Source organism: Eriocheir sinensis, chromosome 15 (genome assembly GCF_024679095.1).
Source record: "Eriocheir sinensis breed Jianghai 21 chromosome 15, ASM2467909v1, whole genome shotgun sequence".
Classification (NCBI taxonomy): domain Eukaryota; kingdom Metazoa; phylum Arthropoda; class Malacostraca; order Decapoda; family Varunidae; genus Eriocheir; species Eriocheir sinensis.
Window position 1 is genome coordinate 8,509,862 of NC_066523.1, and position 16,804 is coordinate 8,526,665.

The window sequence follows — 16,804 nt, forward strand, 5'->3', positions numbered from 1 at the left end:
ACAAGAGAAAGAGGAATAGGAAAAGAAAGCAAGTTGGAGGGAGGAAGAGGAAGAAGAAGAGCATGAAAAGGTTAGGTAAGAGGAGGTAAAAGGACGCAGCACAGGTGAGAGCCTCGGGCAGGTATGGAGGAGACCATTGTGTGCGGCGCGACCGGAAAAAAAGGATAAACAAAGAACTGTTGGGGAGGAAAACAGAAAGGAGAGATGAAGGAGGAGGAGAGCGAGGAGGGGAGAAGAAGATGAGTGCGAGGAGTAGGAGGCGGAGGCTGGGAGATGTCTTAACGATGATTACTCTCCTCTCCGCGGCATATTCCTGAGGTTTATACAAGAATACGTTGTTTTTACGTGACGTCACTGAAGACAAACAAGTACGGAGATGTGATTCTTTAAAAACCACCGAGAGACGAGGTACTTTTTAATCGTATCAAAGACAGTGAGTATGCCGCTTTTTTGTGGAATTATTGGGTATAGAAGCGAGCGTAACAAGTTCCTCCAGCAGAGAACAAGAGATATGAAGAGAAAAGAAAATAATACAGAAACGCCGAAGGAAATGGCTGCCAACTTCACAAGAACTGATATACCTGAGGCTGGAAAAGAGTCTCCTCCTTGTGTGTGATGATATTTTTCATTGGGAACTACAGCTTTGTACTTTATTAATGGTATAACATGTTCTTAAAGTCAGTTAATTATAACGAAGCTCTGGGTTACTGGGACACACGATACCGTAACCCGCCAGGTCCAAAGGCTCGGCTCAAAACATGCACCTCACACCTGATCTTTGTCCCTTGGAGGAATTTCTTGCTTTCTTAACTGCAACATTTTCTGTATCTGTAAATTCTATAAGTAAACTAAACTTGCCAGGTATAACAACTGATTATAATCCTAGCTTTTAACAATCCCACTAAAACGTTTCTTACCTTTGGATATACTGGTTTTATCATCATCATATGTGATATACATACTGTTTTTTTGTGACTCTATTTCGTTAACACTCAAAAAAGAGGCTCCTATGTATCCTCAACTTACCTCTTTTTTTTCCCCTCTCCCGTCCTCTCCCCTTTAAGAGGCATTGTCCTCCATTAGCGACTGTCTCACTCCTACTCAGCGAAACCTCCATCTCCCTCGCACCGTTAAATCATATTACACTCGCAGTATTCTTCACGGCTAACACTTGCCCTCAGGTCCTTCCCGCTTCTCTCCTTCATCTTCCTCCCCTCCGCTGCCCCTCCCACCCCTTTCACTTCGCCCTTCGCCCCGTCCCCTTCATCCACGCCATCTGTCATCCAGGACAATAAGCTTACTTTCATCCATCTTCATCCGTTTTTAATTTGGATGAAAGACTTGAAGGTTGAGTGTGCATTGATTTGTTTATATGAATTATTGATGCGTTAAAAGGAGTATATTTTACATCTTCTCTTTGGTAGCAATATAAATAAATTTCATACGTTCTCGTTGCTTTGGAACTGTTAAATATGTATCAGTCTTTTTATTTTATTTTACAGATTATTTATTATTTGGATTATTTTTTTTACGCGATTACTGCTGTTTTCATTCCCTTATTCATACGTGTAGTAATCAATAACGAAGCTTAAATCGGTGCTAGCAATGATTACGGTCCTCGTGATTACGCGTCAACGTATTACGAATTTAAAAAAACTCCGCCCGGCAGCATTACGTCAATTTTGTCGATAAATAGTTTTCGTGTGAGCGTAAACAAGCTCCATATAGTGACAGCTTTAGTGAGCCGGCGTGAATAATCGATTGCTATCAATGGCGTGTGTTGTACTGGGAAGGGAATGTTTTTTTTACTCATCTGCTTGTGAGTTTGTGTTGATTTGAGAGACCCAACAGCATTTTCTTTGTGTTATGGGACGCGTAGGAACAAATTGTATTGCTTGGTTAGAAAATTGATGATGCATGTATAATAACTGTGCCGTGAATCATATTAGGATGTATTTTATTGATTTGGATGTATTATAAGCACCTTCATGCCACTAACCAACTAAACACACACATAGAGCTTTGTTACTACCTGTCTGTTTGTCTTTCTCCGTGTGCCTGCTGTCTCTGTCTGTCTGTCTATGTCTGTTTTGTTGTTCTCTTTTTGCCTGAGGTTTGTCTGTCGGTCTTTGTCTGTCTTGTATCTTTATTTTTGCCTACCATTTGTCTGTCTGTCTGCCTCTGTCTCTCTTTGTTTCTTTGTTTCTCTCAATCTATATATCTATCTATCTCAATCTATGTATCTGTCTCTCTCGTCGCATTTCAACGCATGCTGGACGAGGACAAAGACAGACGCCCGCCCTTCATCTGAGACCAATCCAGACCCAGACTCTCTCCCTCCTCCTCCTACTCTTCCTCGTCCTCCTTGCCCTCGCCGCCCATCCGCCGCCGCCGCCACGCTCAGCAACGAGTTAAATTTCCATAATTTGTCGAGGGTTTTTAAGGATTTGGGGAGCGGCGCGTCACGTGTGTGGGACGGATCATACCCCGCAGGCCCGTGTTCCCTTGCGTCCCCCCGCCATGCCCCTGTCCGCCCCGTGCGTCCCCCTGCCCCGCTAATACCCTCCCTCCATTCTCTCTCTCTCTCTCTCTCTCTCTCTCTCTCTCTCTCTCTCTCTCTCTCTCTCTCTCCCCCCACCAGCCTTGATTCCTCACCGTGCTTGCCTTTCCTTTTCTTGCCTTTCACACCTCACTCCCCTTTCCATACCCCTTCCCTTTCACCCCCCTTCCCAGCCCGCCTGCCCCTCCTTACACAATGAACTCTCACCCCATTTCACACGCATCACGCCCTAACTTTGTAACGCCCCCCTTCCATCACCCTTCGCCTTTATAACTTATACATCCAGCCCCCTAATCTATTTATACCTATTTCCCCTTCACCTGATTCCCCACTACTACGCCACTCGGCAGCCACGCCCTCCCTTCCCATCCCTCCCTCCTTTACTTCTTTCCCCTACGTCCAACCACCCTCCTTTCCTCCCCTTCCTTTCTCCCCCTCTTTCCGCGGACCCCTGCAGCACTGGTCCATCAACAGGCTTCTTCGTCACCCTCTCATTCATATTGACTCCCTCCCCGGTTCGATTACCCGTATTTCCTCTCACGATATGGCGGAAAAAATCTATATATACTCCCACCTAGCGGAGTGAAGCGTGAACTCCGATAAATAAGTAATGTTAGAAGGGGAAATGTTACACTACTCTTTACCTAAGCCGGTGATGCATGCAGCTTAGAGGTAAATAACGATGTCAAGGAAGTTTATACGTTATTGTTAGGTGCAATATGACCTCCTCTTATATATACGTGTTTATGCGAGAAATGACTTGCTGTTTGTGCCATTTGTTCACGAATCGGCAATATATGGAGCGTAATAAAGGACGTGGATGAAATATGTGTGGAGGGGTGTGAAGGGGCGTGATGAAGGTGGCCGCATATAAAAACTGAGGCAGAATGAGGAGAGGAAAGAAGAGAAGTAATTGAAGCAGTGGCCGCATATATAAGAACAGGGGAAGAAATACATGAACGTGAACATATATAAACACTTAAAATATTGAAGGAAAGAAGGAGAGAGAAGAGAAGTAATGGAACAGGGCTGAGCGGGATACACGAGGGGAAGAAAACAAATAGACAACTGAAATAACAACGGAAAGCCAACTAGGAGAGAGAGAGAGAGAGAGAGAGAGAGAGAGAGAGAGAGAGAGAGAGAGAGAGAGAGACCACAAGCCGTGCACACAGAATCCCAATAAAGAGACGATCCACAAATCTTCGTGAGTGTGTGTGTGCATGTGTGTGTGAGGGGGGGGGGGGGGGGAGCGGAATGACAACACCCGACAACACCTACCCAATCAGCGCCGTCTGGAAAACTAGTCCAGAAACCCTTGTGGCGGCGGCTCAGGCTCGGCGGAGGGAGCACACAGGCTGATGACGGCTTTGCTTTGTCCCCTCTTTGCCGCGCACTCCTCTCTCTCTCTCTCTCTCTCTCTCTCTCTCTCTCTCTCTCTCTCTCGGCGCCCACACTTGCTTCTCCTCTTCGTACCACAGCGTCAGACACCTCCGCTAACACTTCCAAAGACACATCAAACGCCGCGTGAACGCCCTTCGTCCTCCTCCTCCTCCTTCTTGTCCTCTTCCTTCTGCTGCTTCTCTTCCGCATCCTGCTCCCACCTCTCATGCCTCACTCTCGTCACTTCCCTTAATTCCTCCTCGGCAACACTTCCTCCTCCTCCTCCTCCTCATTCTCCTCCTCCTCCTCGACTTAAGTTCTCCTCGTGCTTCCTCCTCCTCCTCCTTCTCCTTATTCCTCTTATTGTCACTTTCCCTCCTTCTCTTTCTCTTCCTCCTCACTCCTATTGTCACTTCTCTTCGTCTACAGTTCTCCTCGTACTCCCTCCTCCTCCTCCTCCTCCTCCTCCTCCTCCTCCTCCTCCTTCTCCTCCTCCTCCTGCCTCAGCGCCGGCACGTGATTATTCCCTCCTCCATTACGGCTGTGTCTCTCCCCTCGTCGCCGCCAGAGTGGAGTGAGGAAGCAGCTTATTTTTTATTTCTGCCTTTGTATTTACCTTCCCGTGACAACAGTAAGGCCGGGGCATGCCACTGTCTGCGTTGCGGCGACTCTTTTTTGCTTCACAGGTTTGTTTAGGGACCTTAAGGCTTCCGGACCGTATTTTCAGTTCCTGTCGACTTAACAAAAAATATTTCCCAAGGCCACAAAGGAAGTTATTCTTGTTTTCATGAGTTTTTTTTTTCTTTTTTTTTTTTTTTACATTCATGGTGTAGGAACCTTATCAAAAGTTCACTAGACGCGTAAAACTACTTTTGGACATACAACCTTTACCAAAGTTTTATCAAATGTGGGTGTGGAAGCCCTGAAATGTTTGAGGATATGGACCCTGGCGCTTTCATTCTTTCTTTTCCCTTTTCTTTCTCCATACTCTTTGTGTCCCTCATCCCCTTCTACAGCGGGTACCATCATTGTCAGGGGGAAGGGGGGAAAAGAGTGGGGGTTAAAGAAAAGTGGGAGTGAGTACGTGATTTTTTTTCTGTAATTGATTTGTGTCGTGTTCCCTGTTTCATATCCAATGGACGGATTTATCATCTTTTTTTATTGTGTGTGTGTGTGTGTGTGTGTGTGTGTGTGTGTGTGTGTGTGTGTGTGTTACCTGACGCAATAGACAGCTGGTGAACTACTTGTATTCATCACAGGGGGCATGTGCAAGATAACACACACACACACACACACACACACACACACACACACACACACACACACACACACACACACACACACACACACACACACACACTAAGCCGCCCTCCCCGTCTGCTTCACATGCCAAAAATAGAGAAAGATTGATTCGCTAATAACACATGGGAGGCGAGAGAGCGAGGAGGGGAGATAAGGACGATAGAAGAACACGAGAGAGAGGAAGAGAAGGTGATTAGCGGCGCTGAGCGGGGGAGGGGCGCGGAGGGGAAGCGAATGTAAGAGGATGCAAATAAAGGGAGGACGCGAAGGGGACGCAAAAGGGATGAATGAGAGGCATCTGAATAAAAGAAGTAAAACAGCAGATGAGAAGGGGAGAGAGAGAGGAAAAGGGCGAATGTAATTGGGAATCGTGAAGTTGATTTACATAGATTTACATAGATGCTCAGCCCACACAAACCCTGTGGTCCAGTTTAGGCAGTTTGTCCCTAAACCTAGGTAAGAGAATCGACATCAAGGCGTTGCATCTCTGTCTTAGCGAATATCGAAGTGGAGGAAGTAATGGTCGACTTTTTTATGGGTCAACTAATCAATTCAATCAATAAATGAATCAATCAATCAATCGTTTTGCACTGAACAGCTGTAGATGGGAGTTTATTCCATTCTCACACAACAATATTGGTGAAAGAGAATTTGGTGGTCTCGTTATTTTCATTTAAGTTTCGTACCATTATTTCTCGTGTGTTTGTTTGTGTGTGTGTGTGTGTGTGTGTGTGTGTGTGTGTGTGTGTGTGTGAGAGAGAGAGAGAGAGAGAGAGAGAGAGAGAGAGAGAGAGAGAGAGAGAGAGAGAGAGAGAGAGAGAGAGAGAGAGAGAGAGAGAGAGAGAAAGAAAACGTTGAAAGCCTGTGATATGATTATTATGCTTCTCTTTAATACCAGCGGCTTTATGCTCGCGGCAGACTCAACTCAATTTACACTTTATTCGCTGTGAAAGAAAAGAAACATTAATTAGCCTTCACTGCTGGTTAGACAATATTAAGTAGACAAAACTTATGAATCCTCTTTAGACTTCCATTACCTCATACACCATTACGCTGTACAACTTGACAACCGTTCTCAGCCATTATCAGTAGACACCGTTACCGTATTTGCGAACATAACGTTAAGACTAATTCCCGTTATGACTCACTTCGTTATGTAAGGCCTTGCGTCACGGCGAGGAAGAGCACAACAACAACACGGCCTCCAAACACTTGCTATATGGCGCACACATTGGCAGCGATAAGATTACGGATGTACGAACACTCCTCCGTTTATCGCCCGTCTATCGGTTATTTAATTTGTTGCTACGGTGGGGGTCTTTCTCGTCAGACGTTAGATTAATAATGCGAACTCTATGACTGTGCCACAACTGTTCTCCTTTCAGCTACAGTTTGAAGGCTCAGAATACTCACTCGCTTTACAAGATATGATTATGAGCTGCGAGCCTAACTTGTTTGTTCTGAGTGTGTGGGAATTGTCTTTAATTTGAGTGGTTTTTCGAATGATAGCTTGGTTTATCTTCTCTCTCTCTCTCTCTCTCTCTCTTCCTTCCTTTCTCCCCTCACAATTGCCCATAAAAAAGCGTGTTGTGAAACTTTACACACTTGACACCGCCTTCAGACACAATAAGTCTTGTCAGCACCCGACTTCGAGCTTGCATCACCACCACCACCACCATCACCACCACCACAGTAACAAGTGCCACGTGAGGAAGGCCACATGGGTCACAACGTACCCTTAGCTGGAGGCACTGGCTGATATGAGGTTAACGTGGGGTCAGGCACGGCGGGTCAGGGTGGGTGTTGTTAGTGGTGGCGTTGGGGTCAAAGGAATGAGTGAGGGTGGGTCGGGTTGCTGCTTCCTGACGAGGGGGGTGAGGTGGAGAGAGAGAGAGAGAGAGAGAGAGAGAGAGAGAGAGAGAGAGAGAGAGAGAGAGAGAGAGAGAGAGAGAGAGAGAGAGAGAGAGAGAGAGAGATTAATAGTGTCCAAAATATGAAACTTTACTGTACACCTAAAATTAAATAGTGATAAAGTCCGTAAAATGTTTGATATTTTTTGTAATGATGGCAAAGTTCACCCTTCCCGCTGCCCTGTGAATAATGAAAGGCTTCGCACGTGTTTACAACTGTGGTGGGTAATCCTCTGATGGGCCTGGATGGATGGAGGGAAGGAAGAGGTCCGCGAGGGTCAGGCCAAAGTTTACTGAGGTCAGGGCTCGGGTCAGGGTCAGGTCAGGCCAGGATTGTTATCATGGGGAAAAAGGATCAGGGAGCTTTTTCTATCGCTCCGTAAGGCTTGTTTTTCACCATGTTTACGTTTGTGAAATATATTTTTGCACCCCAGCTAGTCTATCTAGCCTCTAGTTTTGAGCATTTTCGAGGATTTCCTTTGTTTTAGTATGTTTTATATTATGTCCAAGTCACTCTTTGTGATGTTAGAGTTAAAGTTTTAGAAGTAATGAAAGTTTTAAAGGAAGATTAGGCACATTTATGGATAAGGAGGGAACAAAGGAATTACTTGTTTGCAGGAGATGCTGCATGTAGGTTGTCCGGCTTCCTTATATCATTATGAAGAGGACGATTTTTTTTATATATTTTTTTTTACGTTGTTGCCTATTGCGCCGGTAGGCATCTTCCCGGTGGGGCCTGATGGTCGGCCCAGCCCGTTCTGGCGCAGGCGAGTGTTTATATTATTGAATGGCATTGCTTTGAAAGGTAAAGTATGAATGTGACTGAACTTTGCAACTTTTCATAGATTTGTAGAGGACTGAACCAAAGGCGAAACCCAAAACCTCATCTTTGGATTGGGAAATTTGAACAATGAAGGCTTATCCGATTTTAGGCCACAACAGGAAACATTTTAACAGGCCATCCTATTTCAACACCGCCCCCCATAACAAGCCTAAATCCTCCTTCCTCTCCCCTGCTCCCCTTCTTCCCAACCCTATACACCCTCCAGCAACCCTTCCCCCTATCGCTCCCCTTTCTTCCTGTCCCCCCTCAGGCTTCAGTTTTCCCCCTACACGTCGCGGGACACGTCAGCCTAACATTTTCCACATGTCCCAGATACATTCCCGCCTTCCTCTTTCTCAGGTCATGCCCATGGTCGCTCTAATCCGCGGTCAGAGAGAGAACAAACGGATGAGAGTAAAGAGAACAGAGAGAAGCAAACGAATGACCAGGAAAAGCGAAAATATGATGATAAATAAACGCTTGGTTAAGGGAAAGAAGAGTGCATAGGGCAAAAGGGAATGAGAGGGAATCTGAGAGGAGCAAAATAATACAAATAAGGAAAATAGAAACTAAATGACAACTGAGCGCTAATTTGAGAGAAAGAAAGGAAGATAGGCATGATAAGAGGGAATCTGAGAGGAGCAAAATAATATCAAACAAAGAAAATCGAAAATAAAATAACAACTGAACGCTAATTTGAAGGAAGAAAGAGTGCATAGGAAGATGAGAGGGAATATGAGAGGGGTGTTGTGAGGGGTGCGAGGGGGAAGTGGGATCGAGAGAGGGGCAGTGAGAGGGTCGAGTCTTTAGTACTGTAAAGATTGAAAAAAAGTGTACACATATAAATCCAATGAAGAAAGAGTGTAAGGGGGAAACAAAGAAACTGGTACTGAGTGGCAGGGAGAGGGAGGAAGGAGTGAGTGCGTGAGGGTGATGGTGGTGGTGGTGGTGGTGGCTTTGTTGTGGGAAGGGAAAGGGTAAGAAGGGAGCAGCAAGGGGCGAGGTGGGAGGTGGTGAGAAAGGAATCACTGAGGGAGGGAGGAAGAAGAGGAGAAAGGGTGAGTGAGGAAAAGGAAGGGAGCGAGGTGAGGAGAAACGAAGAAGGAGGAGAAGAAGGGCTGGAGTATATGGGAAAGTTTGGAAGGAAGAAAATGAGGTGAAAAGAAAGAGGATGTAGGGGTTAAGTGACGAAGAATGAGGTAAATGGAGGGTAAGGAAAGAAAGGAGCGGTGAAGAGAACGACATGGAAGGAAGCTAAAAATTAAGAGTAATGTTATTGTTATTGACGGAGAATGGTGATTGGAGTGTGTGTGTGTGCGTGTGTGTGTGTGTGTGTGTGTGTGTGTGTGTGTGAGAGAGAGAGAGAGAGAGAGAGAGAGAGAGAGAGAGAGAGAGAGAGAGAGAGAGAGAGAGAGAGAGAGAGAGAGAGAGAGAGAGAGAGAGAGAGAGAGAGAGAGAATTAACCACCAATACAAAGCCAGATTTACTCGCCCCCTCATAAAAATAAGATTATGGAAAAGTAATTGATAGATTAGTCAGCAAAATGATGATTGGCGAAGTATTGAAAAAGGAAAAAAACACCAATTAATAGAAAAAATATATATAAATGAAGAAAAATGGCACTCGGTAAATCAGAAGTCATATACAAGCAATCATAGTAATGTATCATCATCACCACCACCACCCGCATCATCACCACCATCCCTACCACCATCACCCCCCCCCCCCCCCCACCAACCACCACCAAGATAAATGAAGAAACACAAACCTCTCACAACAACAACGTCAACAACAACAACAACGTCAACAACAACAACAACAACAACAACAACAACAACAACAACGCGTGAGCCAAAAATAGGCCAACGTTCCGCATTGTGGCCACGACTCTTTCCTTCCTCCGTGATGAGAAAGAAAAAAAAATCGTTACAAAAACAAAACAAAAAGAAACAGATCGTGAAACATGCAGGCGGAGGATGAAGAAACTGTCATTTGGAGATAGCGAGAGCATCTTACAGGAGAGGACGAGAAAGACAATGCCAGAAATAGCGAAACCTCAAACCAGAAAAGGCAGGAGGAATCGCTCAGTCGTTTTTGAGATGGAAGGAAAGAGAAGTTCAAGAAATATTAAATGAAAATAATAGCGAGAGAAACGAAAGGACTACATGTAAATACGTTAAAGTGAACCACAGTAAGAAAGAGAAAAGACTGGAGAAAGGAAGCGAGGATGGAAAGGGCGGAGAGAGGAGAAAGGAGTAAAAGAAAGGGAAGGAATGGAGGAATATTAGGACGGGGAAAGTAAGTAGGAAGGGAAGAAAAGGAAGAACGGTAGGTAGGAGGGAGAGACAGGAAGGGAAAAAAGGAAAGGAAGGGAGGGACGGAAGAGCGGAGAGAGGAGGTAGAAAAGGAAGGGGGGAGGGGCGGAAGGACAGAGGAAACAAGATGGGAAGAAGGTGAAGGGAGGAAGGGCTGGAAGGACATAGAAAGGAGGCAAGAAGAAAAGAAAAGGAAGGAGAGGAGGAAAGGAAAGGACAGAGAGAGGAGGTAGGAAGGGAAGAAAGGGAAGGAAGGAAGGGACGGAAGGGTGGAGAGAAGGGACAAGAAGGGAAGGAAGGGACAAAAGAACGAAGAGAAGAGGTAAGAAGAAGGGAAAGAGAAGGGAGGGACGGAAGGACAAAGGAAAGAGGTAGAAAGGAAAGGAAGGGAGGGAAGGAAGGGAAAGAAGGGAGGGACGGAGAGGCTTAACAAGGGTCTGCTCAGGGCCAATTTAGTCTCGCCTGTCTCAGTCCGATCCTAAAACCCCTTAAGACCTACAGAGACCAAGGGGAACAAAGAGGGAAATCAAGTATGTAAACTGATCAATTAGAATTTTCCCTGAGCCCATCACATCTGTCCAGCGAGCTTTGAGGGGAGGAGGAGGAGGAGGAGGGGGTGGTGGTGGTTGTGGTGGTTGTGGTTTAGTTGGTGGTGAGATAAAGAAGGAAAGATATTTGCTGGACAAACACCAATAAAATAATAAAATAAGTATGAAAGAGAAAGAAGAGGAAGTAGAACAAGGAGAAGGAGGAGAAGAAGAAAAAAAAAGTGATGATTATGATGATAGTGTAAAAAGGAGAAAGATGTAGAAGAAGAGGAGAGAAGATGGTGATGATAATGATGATGGCGAAAAAAAGAAGAAAAATAAGAGGAGGAGAAGGAGAAGGAGGAGGAGGAGGAGAAGGAGGAAAAACAGCAGATGAAGAGGAGTAAGAAAAGGCAAAATAGTTCAGATTTTCATAATATCACGTTTTTCCGAGTTTTTATTAATTGATTTACGTTGAGAGACAAAAGAGATGCAATTCAGGGAAAGAGAATAACAAGAAGACATCTTACAAGGGAAATGGTTAAGGAGAGGAGCAAAAGAATATGCTATTATGTAGAGGAGAGCGGGTTATGATAGGGTATGAAGGAAAAGGAGGAGCAGTAGCAATCAAATGTTGTATAAAGAAGGGGGGAGAGAGAGAAAGAAAATAAAACGTAAAGGGCTTAGGATTGAAACGAGGAAGGAAGAGAATGTGGAAAGGGAAGGAGGATAGGAAAGGATCAAACAGAAGGGAAGGAAGAGCACTCAAGGAGACGCGAAAGAGGAAGCTGAAGTAAAAACGAAAAAAAAAAGTCTTCGGATAATACGTGTTCTTGGAAGGTAATTCTCTCGAAGGACGAATGAAATGGACTGAAAAAAGCGGAGACATATAACTCGGCGAGGTGATAAAAAGTTAAAGTTATGTGGCAACGCAGGGAAATTGTGAGAATAAAAATATCCCCCGCGGAATAAGGTTTGTAAGATATTGTAATTGTCGAGACGGAAACAGAAGCCAAACTCAGGGATTCGGGAACACGAGGAAAAAAACCCACATAAAAGAGTATATAAATTTCAAACGGAGGGGTTGGTCTTTACACAGAGGTCCGTCCGTGTCCTCTGGTCCAAGGGTAACATTCTTAAACATTTTGGCGCTGACGCACACATATTTTACAAGACTTTCGTAGGAATTTTGGGCGTTTCCAGGGGTATAGTTTTATGACCCTTCTGGTAGTTTCACCCTTCTTCTGTACCACGAACCTAAAATATACACTCATTATATAGAACCCTATTGATCTCTTCTCAGCCTTTGGAAATTGATGATGTGAGAGGTGGACGCGTCTGACAATACCGACCTATATTTTTCAACGTATCGGACTCCATTTTCGATTATTTTCCAAGGCACGAGAGAAGATTAGCCGGGTTTTCATGCGTCAGCTTTCCCGTTCAAGGTGCAGAAGTCTGGTAAAACTATCATAGGGTCGTATTAAAAGACAACTCGCCGCCTAAGAACACATATTTGACAAGGCTTTCGTAGGAGCTGTGGGTATTTCCAGGGGTAGTTTTATGACCCTGGTGGTAGTTTGACTCTTCTTTTGTACCCTGAGCCTAAAGAAACACTCATTAGAACCTGATTGATCCCTCCTTTGACCTTTAGTAATAGCTGATGTGAGAAGCGAAAGTGTTTTGTAATACCAGCCTATCTATCACTAAACAATCCATCACAATCACAAAACAGTCCATGAAAACCTCAGCTGCTTCTACGAGAGGGTTTTCAAACAGGCGAACTGAGTTGACGATACGTTTAGGAATATGGGTTTTTGTATTTTTGTATTTTTTTTGTATTTTTGTATTTTGTATTTTGTATTTTGTATTTTTTGTATTTTGTATTTTGTATTTTTGTATTTTTTTGTGTTTTTGTATTTTTGTATTTTGCATTCAGTCAGTAATTTTATCTCTTGCCATCCGTGAGTGAAATAGTTTACATCAAGAAATAACAAATAAGCGAGGAAGACTTCAATGACATCTCTTACAGCTTTGGTGATGAAACATATATAGAGAAGGTCTGAGGACAAAGTAAATATGGTTTCCCACTTAAACGCAGGTTGTCTAATTGATCGGTACAGGTGTGGAAAATATTAATTAATCATGGTCGAAAAACTTAGAGGTAATAATGTCTTCTGAGCCTCATGAAACTCCGCACTGAAACCGGAAAATAATTACTCCCGTGCTCCTCCTCCTCCTTTATGACGTGTAGCTTGAACCCGCGGAAGGGGGAGCCGTACAGACAGTCCTCGCGCCCTCCTTTATCATCATCACCCTCTGAAGAACGCATTAAAGTCAGGGAGAGGAGTGAAACCAGGAGGAACAAATTACAGAATGCCACCTACATCGTCGGTCTTATTAAGGGCAATACACCTTCAACATCACAATTTAAAGCGATAATATTTTACACTGGCAAGAAGAAAAAATGACATTGTGGCATTAATATGGCTAACTTAAATCAAGAGTCACTGTGCATAATGATGATGTACCCTGCCCCTTCACCTCGCCCCCTCCCCCTTCACCACACAGCATAGTTTTACCTGCAAGACAGACAGGTGATAAACACAGCCAAGGGACATGACTCACGAGGACCAAACTTACCCTTTGAAGTGACCCTCGTCCTTCGTTAAATGCAGAACGTCCGAAGCATAGAAAGCCGGATATACAGCGACTGCCTCATGATGGAAACGACGGCAGTAATCAAGGATGAAGGGAAAGAGGAAGACGGAGATAAACAAGGGAGGGGAAGAAGGCTGATGAAAGAGGAGCGGCAGATAACCAGCCTTCTGAGCGACGCCCGGAGCCCGACACGACAGTCTGGCTCATTAGTCGATAGGGAGACACGAAGGCAGGATTAACCTCGCTTCATAATACCTTGCCTCGTCCCCCTTCCATCATAATCATCATTCTCGCTGTCTTCTTGCCCGCCTACGTGTCGCAAGTTTTCTCCTTCCCCTTACACGTTTTCCCTCTTGCCTCCCCTCCTCCTCCTCCTCCTACTCTTCCTCTTCCTACACACAACGCTCACAGCATCCACAGGGTCGTGATGGGCTTTGAGAGAGAGGAAAGGCAGGCTCTGGAGGCGGGTCTGCGGCATTACAGTTTCCCATTTGCACGAGTTTCGAGTTTGGGCGAGGAGGCGTAGTGGTGCTGCTCTGACCGCCGGCAACGTGTGTTCACTTAGTTTATATATACGTGTTCCGCAGCCTGTCCCTCCATTCCTGTTTGAGTTTATGGACGTTTTTCAGCCCTAAATAAGATATGGTGTTACGTTTTTTTTTTTTTTTTTTCATTGTTTGCCTTTTCCTGTGTTTTAAACTGATTTAGGTAGAAACACTTTTACACTATTTTTGTGTTTGTTCAAGTCGATTATCTCCATTCATGCGTAAAAAAGTTTTCAGAAAAAGAAAAAAACACCAATCACTCTCTAATCATTATGGAAACCAGTTCATAATGGCAAAATAGCAAATTTCCGTGGCACAAACAATCAACAACGTAGCATCAAAACAGTGGGAATTGTGGTGTTTTGTATAACAACTCAGTCAAGCACACACACACACACACACACACACACTCACACACACACACACACACAGAGAGAGAGAGAGAGAGAGAGAGAGAGAGAGAGAGAGAGAGAGAGAGAGAGAGAGAGAGAGAGAGAGAGAGAGAGAGAGAGAGAGAGAGAACTTAAAAACAATCACCGCACACCTGTAGAGTTAAGCTTCTTATGCAGTTATGTTAAAGGTATTAGGATTTTCAAGTACACGTGACCCCCAACTCTTCATGTGTCTGCTGATCAGTCCGTGTGTGTGTGTGTGTGTGTGTGTGTGTGTGTGTGTGTGTGAGAGAGAGAGAGAGAGAGAGAGAGAGAGAGAGAGAGAGAGAGAGAGAGAGAGAGAGAGAGAGAGAGAGAGAGAGAGAGAGAGAGAGAGAGAGAGAGAGAGAGAGAGAGAGAGAGAGAGAGCATTATATTTCTATTATATATATAAGCCCATAAATATAACCCATCCTTATTCATATGAAGTCGTATATATTATTTCCTCGTAAATTTTCTCTGTGGTGTTTAATATCAATAAAGTCACGATATTCCTCCTGGTTTCATCAATATGGTGTTTGCGTATGTTTATTATCGAGATTACGTCGTCATTAGGAGGACGCGGCGTAATTAAGGAGTATTTCAACCAGTAATTGCTGTATATCTTCCATTATAAACACGCTTTGCACTCGTATTTTACTTTCGGACTTCATTTATTAAACACGCTTCCGCCGGCACAAATATACCGGGCCGGTGCTGCCGCTGCTGCTGCTCGTGCTGGCGGCGGCGCTGTTCAGTCCACGCTCATTAAAATGTATAAACAAGAATATTGAAATCAACTGTATAAATGTGAATATATGCAAATAGGATTTTTCTTTTCCCTCGCATGACGCAACATTTCATTCGGGATGTGGATTTTAATGCTTTTGGTATTGTTAAAACACCGATGCATGAAAATAAGAAAACAAAGATGAAAAATAAAACATACTGAATCAAAAGAACGATTTTAGATTTTTCTCCTCTCCCGTAAAACTTATTGTTCATTACGTGGATTGCAAATGTGTTTCAGATTAAAAAAAAAAAAATAACTTGAGCATCGGAAAAAAAACACAGGCTCACACAAATGGATGAAGTGGCGTTGTTTTGCTTTACCCGGAACTTGTTATTCAGTCCGCGGATTACAGAGTGCAGTGCAGGGCCACACTAACACACTGTAACACGCTGACACACGGCGAGAAGAGATTACACAGGACACAGAGCGCACACACACACACACAGGACCGAGTAGCCACGCGTGAACATTCGCCAGTGTCACCCCTCTCCTTCACTTGATCACACATTTATTTTTGTACAGCAAGGGATGCAGCCAAAGGGAAAAACAGAAACAACAACAACGACATAAAGACCTCTATATACTGCTCCGGACAAAAGAAAAAAGAACGAGAGGCCAGAAGAGAGGTCATTGGTAACTCCTATTCGGGACTGAGACCAAGACAAGCAAGAATAAGTAATAGCACGAAAAAGGAGCCTTGAACCTTCGCCACTGTCTCTTCTCTCCGTTTCTTTATCACACTCTTACATCATTGGTAACTCCTATTCGGTACACAGACCAAGACAAGGGTAAGAGTAATAAAAAAAAAAAAAAGAGCTTTGAACCTTTCCACAAGATCGTCGGGGCCTTGCCAGCACCAGCACGCAGGGGTGAGGGGTGAGGGGGAGGCGGGAAACGCTAATGGAGAGCAACACGCAATCCGCGGAGTGGGGAGCATCGTTGACAACCGTGTAATTCTTCTCTAATTAGCGCCCCGCTTAATGAAGTTCTCGGCGGGTCTTTACCGGGACGTTCTTCTCTTCTCCCACTCCTCCCTCCAGTCTCTCTCCTCCCTCCTATCTCTCTCCTCCTTCCCCGAGTCCCTCTCCCCTGTCTCCCTCTCTCCATCAGTCCTTCATTCGCACCTCTTCATTCCTTCTCTCGTCGCGCTGCTCCATGTCTTGTTTTCTGTTTGCTTGTTTTGTTATTTTCTTTCTCTGTCTGTCTATTTGTGTCTTCTTGTCTGTGTCTGTCTGTCGGTTTGCTTGAATATTATTGTCATTATTATTATTATTATTATTATTATTATTATTATTATTATTATTATTATTATTATTATTATTATTATTATTATTATTATTATTATTATTATTATTATTATTATTATTATTATTATTATTATTATTATTATTATTATTATTATTGTTATTATTATTATTATCATCATCATCATTTTTATTGTTGTTATACTGTCGATTTGTTGCTGTTATTTCAATTAACATTTTTACTACAGCAAATATAATAATAATAATAATAATAATTATTATTATTATTATTATTATTATTATTATTATTATTATTATTATTATTATTTTTATT